The sequence below is a fragment of the Triticum urartu genome, chromosome 7A, assembly GCF_056163025.1.
Source record: "Triticum urartu cultivar PI428250 chromosome 7A, HENAU_Tu73, whole genome shotgun sequence".
NCBI lineage: Eukaryota > Viridiplantae > Streptophyta > Magnoliopsida > Poales > Poaceae > Triticum > Triticum urartu.
The window spans coordinates 734,595,898-734,605,893 of record NC_141879.1 but is presented as its reverse complement, the minus strand read 5'-3'; the positions used below and the strand labels follow the sequence as shown (position 1 = coordinate 734,605,893).

General features: G+C 40.9%; 1 pseudogene; it reads right to left on the bottom strand.

Moving 5' to 3' along the window:
* Window positions 1-5,401: 5,401 nt before the first annotated feature.
* LOC147962448 (uncharacterized) lies at window positions 5,402-8,831 on the bottom strand (annotated as a pseudogene).
* Window positions 8,832-9,996: the final 1,165 nt, after the last annotated feature.

The following is a 9,996-nucleotide window of genomic DNA, read 5'->3' as shown; positions in this document are numbered from 1 at the left end:
TAGTATATGTGCCTAGATCTTTCCTTATCACATAATGCTCACCCATATCCAACTGGATATATGTGCCTAGATCTTTCCTCACCACATGATACTTTGAAAAAAGAAAAATAAAAGGAATAGAGAAGAATACTTTGGCTGTTGAATAAAAGTAAACACATGAAAGTAAAAGATAGGCCCTTTGCAGAGGGAACCAGGTGTTTTCATGCGCCTTTTGGTTTGTATGCTCAATCTCCTAGTGAAAAAAATGGCACGTTGTATTGCCCCTTATGAAACAAAAAGATAAAGAAAACAAAACTCCAACTAAACTTTATTATATATCTCGCACACGATTACAAAGATAGATAGATCACTTAGCAAAAACACTCGAAAAGGATCGAACTAAACTTTTACTCAACTAATTCAAAAGATAACTAAAGATCAAACTAAGATAAATAAGAGCAAAAGGGGTGGTGTGATATGATATAGGGGCACTTCCGACAAGCTTGGCTCAAGCCAAGGGGAGTGCCCATACCCGATAGTCAAGCCTCCTTTGGTGATCAAGAAGGTGTTGGTGGTGGTGATGAGGTAGTAGCGAGCTTATCGTTCGGGTTCAAAAGATACTCCAATCTTCGGACGACGCTCCAGAGGGCGATAATGTGCTCTAGCAATAGAATATTTTCACAAGTCAGATATTTGTTTTGAACACAAACTATTTCAATGGTCCTAAAAGCTTCAATTTCAGTGAGGGTAAGATAGTCATAGTATGGTTGAAGGATACCTTCTTCTTCTTCTTCCGTAGGCAAGGCCTGCTCTACTGCTGGAGCTTGAGCTTCATCAGCTACCTTGCTCTTGTCCCCCTTGAAGGCTTCTTTTTGTTCTTCTCTCTTCAATTCCATCTTCATCAACCAAGCATCCTCTTCTACGTTGTTGGAGGAGGGAGAAGATATGATGCATGGTTTGACAAATCTAACAGAAAACAGCAAGAAAAGAGAACAAAAGATTTCTCCGCGATACGGTGGTCAATAGGTTCGGAGGGTATATAAAGAATTATTATGTTGAGAAACAAGCAAACGGGAGAAAATGCAGTCCGGAAGGTACCCGACGTGGGCACAACCCACCTGGGCGCGCCATGGTGTCTTGTGCCCTCCTCGCCTGCCCTATGGGTTTATTATTTTCCTAACTTTTGTAATATTCCAAACTGACAAAAAAATTCCGTATGTTTCGTAGTCTGTTTACTTACCGTAGCACGTACCTCCTTTTATTCACGATTCTGGAGTGTTCTAGAAGGTTTGTTTTATGTGTTCCTCCGGTGTCATAGTTTGGATAATATTGCTTATATAGTGTTTGATCCTTTTTCCATTGACAATATTTGGGTTAGGACCTTGAGCATTATTTATTTTGATAGCTCCAGAGCGGTAGACTTCTTCCATAATATATAGTCCTTCCCATTTTGACGAGATGTCGTTCCTGACGCGACTGGATGCTGTTCGTACGAGCGCTATTTCCCAAGAGGCGGCAGGTGGACCGTGTACACCTTTTGACTAGGCTGGCGAGGGGTTCGACTTTTCATCGGCCCCGACTTCATTGGGGCAAATGTCTCAGCTATGGTTTTGGTAAATAATATCTTAGCTATAAAATATCCAAATGATAAGTCTTACACGTCAGGTGCTTGGCACTTTGGGCCTGACGTTTTTCGATGGCAATTCTTGTCACGCAAGGATGCCAAATTACAGCGACGCACGATAAGTTTCTACCAAAATAAAATGAAGCACAGAAGTTGTCATGCTTGTCAATTAATATCCCATCCTCACGTAACTAAACTTGCCATAAAACATGTTCGGAGTTGTAATGTGGTCGTCCCTGGCATGTGGCACTTATTAGGGTCCATAAAAAACTATGTCATGTCTAAGTCTTTCATCACATGATTAATTTGCAGTAAATTTTGTGCCAACTGTAGCTATTTTCTTTTGAGGAGTATCATCACTTTATTTAATTAATGAGGACCGAAGTTGAGATAGAAGCAATATCTAGGGATTGTAAAAGCCACAGGTGGTGCCCCACTACAAGAGATAAACTAGCTTTCACTAAATAATGAGGGGACCTCCTATCGCACGCGTGACATGCTTGCGAACGAGCCAGCATGCAAGTCCTCCCCTCCCGCACGCGCGTATTCGCCCGGAAGTTGAGCAGGCCGGGAAGCCCCTATTCATTTTTCATTTAGTTTTTTAATGCTTTTTTACCTTTTGTTTTTTAAGTTTTCATTTTTCACCATTAAAACTATTCTAGATTTCAAAAAAAGTTCTAAATTAAAAAAACAAACATTGGAAAATGTTCCTGAAATCAAAAAAAATTCGTTTATTAACAAATGTTTATGATTTTGAAAAAATGATCGCATGTTGCATGAATTTGAATCAAATTATCTGAATTCAAAAAACAATATTCAACAAGTTTTTTTAAATGTTCACAAACAATATTATTGTGAATTTCAAAAAATGTTCATTGGTGTAAAAAAATATTCATTGATTCAAAAAATGGTCATCGATTCAAAAAATGTTGGCCAATTCAAAAAAATTATGTGAATTCATAGAAATGTTCATCGATTTAAAAAATGTCTACCAATTGACAAAAATGTTCAGAATTTTTAAAATATGTCCTCAAAAGCTAATTGTTTTTGTGTTTTTCTGAATTCAAAATATATTGATGAATTAGAAAATGTTCATTATTTCAGAAATATGTTTGTCAATTCAAAAGATGTTTTTGATTTCAATAAATGTTTACGAAATTTAAAATATATTTGCAACAACAAAAAGGACAAGAAAAAAATAAAAAAAATAAAAAGTCAAATATAGAATATAAAAGAAAGAAAAACTAGAAGATAAACAATGAAGATAGAAGAAAAAGAGGTCTAGAACCTTCCCAAAAACCGGTATGGGGAAGAACCCGGAATGGACCGACCCGAATAGGACCACAAACCCAAGGGGGTACACGCTTGGTCGCTACGTAGGGGCCGATGCGCGGAATAGGATTCCCCAACTATGAGCTAGTCAACATACGCCTCGCCCGCCTCTGGATACATGTGTTAGTGGGCCGGCCCATGTAGGAGTCATTCTATTGGTTTGATGAAGATTCTAGAAACTTCAAACATGTTTTCCTTTCTTTATTTTTTCCTTTTTTAGGGTTTTTCCTATTGTTTGTTTGCTCTATTTCTGTTTTTATCTTCATATTTTATTTTTTTCTTTTATTTAAAATTCCTTAAAAATTAAAATTCAGAGTTTTATTATTGTGGAGCTAGTTGCATGTCTAACTCCAAACACGCAACTACAGGTGGTGTCATTTCGCTAATGCATGTCTCCAACGCGACTGCAACTTAGGGAACACAAGTGTTTTGTCATTAGGCAAGTTAAATGTCTCCTAGTTGATATGCAACTGCAACGTCACTTCCGATTATAAATGCATGTCTTCAACGCGACTATAACTTCATGCTAGGACGAAACTATTTGTCGGGAAGATTGTTGTGTATGTTCTACTAGATACGCAATTGCACACTATCGCGGGAATGCTTGCAAGTGGCGGGCGTCAAAAGCCCAGCAATGACGGGTGAGGCTATCAGAGGTGCCCGCCACTGGCAAAATGGCATCAGTGGCGGGCGTTCCACCTGCCATCGACATCGATCTCATAGCAGTGGCGGCCAATACTATTAATGGTGGGCAAAAATATGTGCCCAGTAGTGGCAATTGTTTTGTAGTGGAGGGTATAAATTTAATATGCACACCATTTTTTGCTATTTATAGTTTTCTTTTCAAAAATAGACCTAAAAAATATGACACAATACATTGTACAGTATACAATCGTCATAATACAAAGAAAATACGCCGCGGTATGCAAAACAGTATGCAATCATCATAATACAAAGAAAATACACTAAAATGACATCAGCCACTATAGAGACGCCTAGACTTGCAGTGGCAGCAGCGTCAATCTGGTGGTCATGGATGACTGCGTCGGGAACTGCACGACCACCAGCCACAGAGGGGCCCAACCTCTTGAGCGATCAACTTGTGCGACACTCTCCTCGGGTCAACGGCTGTAGTCTAAATTTGCACCAGCGGCTGTCCTTGTTGTTCTGGCCCTGTCCATGTCCGATGGCTGCCTGAGCCTGTCGAAGTGGGGGGTCGGTCTCCGGTGAGGTAGAGTAGGACATGGGACATGACTCGGCTAAAGAAACTCGAGTCAGCGCCGCCTCCACTGACCTACTCTTTCTGGTCGGAGCCCGTGCCCTATCTGTTATCGGTGGATGTGATGTTGATGATTGATCCATCATGGTGGAGCCGACGACGTCCAGCACGACACGATTTCGGCGCCAAGGGTTGCGGGGCACGATACGAGGCGCCGAAGAGTGCGACTCCGCCCCGCCAGCGTCTGGCACGAGGGCTGCCGCGGGCTCCCATACCCGTTGCCTAACACGGTTGACGTGCCGCACCATATTTGAATAAGACGTTAAGCGGCTGTGCACCTCTGTGTTGGTGCGCCAACAAAGTGGTTGCGCATCCTCCACGGTGTTCGGACGCCAGATGGACTACACTGCCTCTGGCGAGGCAGCGGCGACTGCCCTGGGGCCGGATCCTTGCGCCATTTGGGCAGACGCAATGGATTCCCACCAGATGGATTGTGAGCGGTGCTGGGCGGACTCCTCCAGTAGTGGAGAACGGCAAGGCAGTCATCCATCTCCTCCTTGGGGCTGCGTGGGACGATCTCTGGTTTAACAGATCAAGAGGTGTTTGACCGGGATCCGATGCCTGCCATGCCTGAGATGGTGGGAGATGCGCACATGGGGCTTGTGGGTGGAGGGGATTGGCCTGGAGAGGAGTAGAGTGGTGTCGAATGTGGCTAGGGTTTCGCTCGGAGTGCAGATAGGGTCCAATTTATGTGGGGTCAGGTGGGCTGCAGTCAGCCGGATCCTACCTGGCGGGTGTGTCCAGGTGCCTCTCGGCTTCCACATATCCATCCAAGATATGGGCCGGATATGGGGAGTGTCGGTCAATCTAGACGTTTGGGCCGGATTTGGCATGTCTAGTTTAATTGGTGGCAATTTTGAATCCTAGTACTGACCGGGCAGCTCACACTGGCGTTTGGGGCGGATATGAAGCGTGCGGTTGTAGATACTCTTAATAAACCTTGACATGTGCCTACTACGTCTTGCATCTTGCATTTGCATGCGTGCTCTCTGAATTGCATACAATATACAATGCCCATAGAACGGATTTTTTTTATTATCTTCCCTCCATCCTAAATTTGCATTGCAACATCGCAAAATCCAACTCACAAGTTTCAAGCAGATGCAAACCGCAAAACTACAGGAGCAACGACACGCACCATTTACCCGAACGAAATAAGATTTCATGTGCGAGGCTGTGAATAATGGAGCCACCACGAGAAGTTTAATGGGAACAACAATGAAAATAAAATGCTAGCATCATATTTTGCACTGCTATTGCAAGTATGCATCCATTTATAAATATCTCTCGAAATCTCTTATTCTCTCTACAAGGCAATGTTTCATCCATATTATTAATAATAGTTCGCAAATTCCCCTTTATTCTCAATCCATGACTGACCCCTAACCTCGACATCAATCATAAGTTCACACCCATCCAGGTTCAAGCTCCCAAGGTTCGCGGCGTGGTGGCACCGATGCACGGAATGTTTGTCCTGCATGCATAGTTTGATGTCAAATGAAGGTTTTTCCTTGCAAGCGTAGTTCAATGTTAAATGAGATAAAACACTCTAGGTTTCACAACACTATACACTGAAAATTAATAAACCTGTTATAGATATGAACAAACTTTTTGAAATAAAAAATAAGGACTACTTTCTCCATCTGTATCCCCAGTTTCTACAGAGTGGCACCTAGTCCTAGTGAACACTAATACTACCAAAGTATGAAAATCCGAGTTGCATGAACCTTGGTGGACTACATAAGATAATTCTATGATGAACAGGCAGAAACAACCTGAAAAAGATAGTAATAATTGATAACATTTGTTATCTGAGAGCCAAGTATAACATAACACTAAGATGAACATGTGTACTGCATGATGTGTGCTTCACGTAGTCTGGGATTCTGTAAGTTGAGTTTGGTGAGTACTTAGCTTACTAATTTGTATAACATGATAGAAACATCGGCCTTTTATTGGACTTAGCTAACATCAGTATACTCTAGTGCTGAGATAAATACAGCAACAAACCAACATAATCTATGGAAGAAACAAAATTTAAATGGATAACGAATCACAAGTGCAGATTTAGAACATTTTATATCACCACTATAAGAAAACAATACTTTGTGTGATCTAAAAAGTGAAAACATATCGCTTTCCCGCAAAGAATATCAACAATTATTGTCCCATGATTTTCCATTTTTTCCATAAATCAAACTGCACGAACACCAAGGAAAGGCAAATAATGCTTTTACATATAGAGATCACAAACTCTTACATAGTTTTCTCTTAAAAAATACTATTTTGTCATAGTAGGCAAAATAGCCCATTTAATTACTTTAACGGCGTATACTATATATTCTAATATACCCCGCTATCACTCATTGCACCATATGGACATTCACGGTGGAACATCCAGGATCTGGTAGCTCTAGTCGGTGTGTAAAGGTAACTTGTTCTTTGTGTAATGCCCGATGTTGAACCACGGAGGATCAACACGGGAGTAAAAAGACAACTTGACTTGTGCGTGCCAGCAAGTAGCATTTGCGCTCTCCTTTTCATTTGCCATATATCCTTGCCATACAAGATTGCTACTAAATTAATTAAAATTTTCATTGGAATTTAGTCTATAGAAAAAAATGTTTCCATCACAATGCATTATATGCGTCAAAAAGATGCATTTGAGGTGAGTGTTGAAATATACTAGCCAACATTGTTCCCCCACTTAAGTAAATGTATTATGTACCTGCCATTCAATATGGTATCAAGCAAGGAGGACTTGAGTTAAGAACTGGGTCAATGTACTAATAGCCTGCATTGATCCCATGACTAAGCTTACCTAGGCTTCAGACGATCCTAGACATGACAGGTGTCTGGAAATATGTTGCCCAAACTTCTTTCTCGACTTAAACTTCTGGGGACTAGTTAACATCATGAATTTAGTAGGGGGCATAACCATTGGGAGATTGTACACGTATCTCTTAAGCCACGAGTTTTGGCTTGTTGATGCACATAATAAGATTTCCCATAATTTCACATTATTGACATGGTTGTCTCCAAGACTCCTATTCTGAATTGATTTCTTTATTTTGAATTATATAAGTGGAAATAAATAATACACAAATCCAACATGTTTGCTTGAATCCATCAAAAAATCAGGTTGCCAAAGTCAGAGTGATTCTGCTTCCCGTTAGGGAGGCTGACATGTGAGTCGCTATCTTCACTATAATTGGAACACAAAAGCTTGGTGAAATGCATTTAATTTATCAAGTCACTATATGATGGCATATGCTGTCATGTAATACATAGGACTTGGTGATAACCTAGTCGTGGAATTGCAATGACACATCTACACCGGCTACACATGATTTCGAACATTGTTTTCAGGGAGCTGGTCAGAAGAAAAATAGGTTCCTAGCTAAAGTTGCCTCGCCCCACTTCAAAATTACAAGGTGTGCGCTACAACTTCGACCCAAGGACCGTCGTTTGCTGGAATCGGAATATTTGAGAACAAAGTTTCGAGACAATAACTCCCTCCGAAACACAAGTTACAACTTTCATCGTCACGTGCTCTCCAAGGAGCAACTCTTGTTACTATGTGAAAACAAAAGGTGCTAAGTTGTAATCCCATTCTAAGGATTCTCGTTGTTTCGGGGAATCCAGTTATAGGAGAACCAGGAAGGGATCTTGATGGGGGTGATTAGCTTCCTAGGGTCAATTAGTATGGAATATCGTGTCTCCATGGCAAAAAATGTGACCTCGCGCCTCCCCATTAGTAGATGTGATTATCAAGTCACCATATTGTGCACACTTGATTATTTTAAGGACTCCAAGATATCCATTAGGTGGATTGTAGTCGCACACCTTTACGGATGTGGGTTCGACTCAAGGGAGGAATTTAATTTCACAATGGCGATTATTTGGGCTTATCACCATCAAAAGTCACGACACCGGGAATATTCGAGTATGAAATAATGATGACTTAGTGTGGTAAATTATAATGGCACATATTCACTTTCTTGGGTTAAACTTTTGATGTAGGCTGCAAATTTTTCATTGTCAATTATTATGCATGCCATCTCCCCTTGACACAAAAGAGTGGCTCACCATTAGTAGGAGAGGGGGAAGCAAGTGCGCCTCACCATCTTGTCATCGGAGACAGGGTTTGCGTGCAGTGTGGGGGCGCGAGCGCGGCTCACCATCTTGTCGTCAGAGACAGCGTTTGCATGCAGGGTGGGGCCCGAGCGCGTCTCATCATCTTGTCGCCGGAGACAGCGTGAGTATGCGGGGCCCCTAGCGTCGGGAGCGCAAGCACCTTCAAGGGGCCTTCACGGGGCTCCTAGTATTCCAGCTCCTCTCTGGTAGCCGCTGGGGGTGGGCTTTTCTGCCGATCTCTCCCGTACTTGCGCTCGCGAACCACCGGCGCAGGCGCTTGTTTCGCAAACACCTTCCCTTTCCCCAGGGCGACGGCGGCTGCAGGGGGCGGGGCGGGCGCAGCTAGGCTCTGCTCCTCGTGGTTGGCTGAGGGTTTGGCGTTGACGCCAGAGCTAGACATCATCGTGGATCGGTTGAGCAGACGCGCGCAGTGGGTCGAGAGAGCCGGATGAGAAGAATGTGAGCGTGGAGCAGAAGCATGTGTTGCCCTTTATGTACTGAAACGGAAGGCACGGGCCAAGGTGGGGACCGTGTGTTGGACTACAGATTTATTTGTTTAATACTAGCATTTAATAGTAGCATATCTTTGGTATATTTCTATTAAATATTCTTACATTTTGGCATATCTTTGGTATACTATTAGATATATATATCTGGTATACTAGTATTTAATAGTAATATTCTTATATTTAGGAACAATGATATACTTCTATTAAATACTATTATCTCTGTTACTAAATATAAGAATAGTTGTGACAATATTTAATACTAACATTCTTATATTTTGGAACAAAGGTAATATTATTTAATTGTTGTATATCTTTGGTATATTATTAGATATATCTTTGGGATTCTAGTATTTAATAGTAATATTCTTATATTTAATTTGGAATAAAGATATATCACTACTAAAGAATATTATCTCTATTACTAAATATTAGAACATAGCTAATAGTACTTTATAGTAATATTCTTATATTTTGGAACGGAGTTAATAGTATTTAACTGTATAATATCTTCGGTATACAACTATTAAATATTCTTATATTTAGGTATATCTTTGGTATAGTAGTATGTAATAGTAATATTCTGTCACAGCCCTAGTTTAGCCTTTGCTTGTCCTTGCATGATCATCATGTCTAAATTTTGAAATTTGAATTGAGGAATTTTCAAAGCCTCAGAAAAACCTCTAAAAATAACCAACATTTAAATCTCATCAAATGAGTCCAAAGAAATGTTCCTGTTACTCTGTGAAAATATTGATAAGGGGTAAAATCCAAACCAATATTTTTGGAATCACATAAATATTTATTTTGGGCCTTTGACTTAAATCAATGACATATTTGAGTTGAATTTATTTCTGTTATATAAGAAATAAAGTTCAAATATTTTTGTGAATTGCAGGTGACCTTGGACTAGTCCTGAGCTTACATAGCAATACACAGAAAGTTCAAGAAATGATTTGATGTTTTAAATCAAATCAAAACAAATTGCAGAAAATAGAAAACATTAATAAATAGAAAAGCAGAGAGAGAGAAGAACTTACCTGGCCTTACCTGAAGCCGGCCCAACTGGCAGCCCAGCTCGCTGGCCCAGCCCATCTGGCGCCTCCTGTCGTCTTCCTCCTACCGCCAGTAGGAGCAGC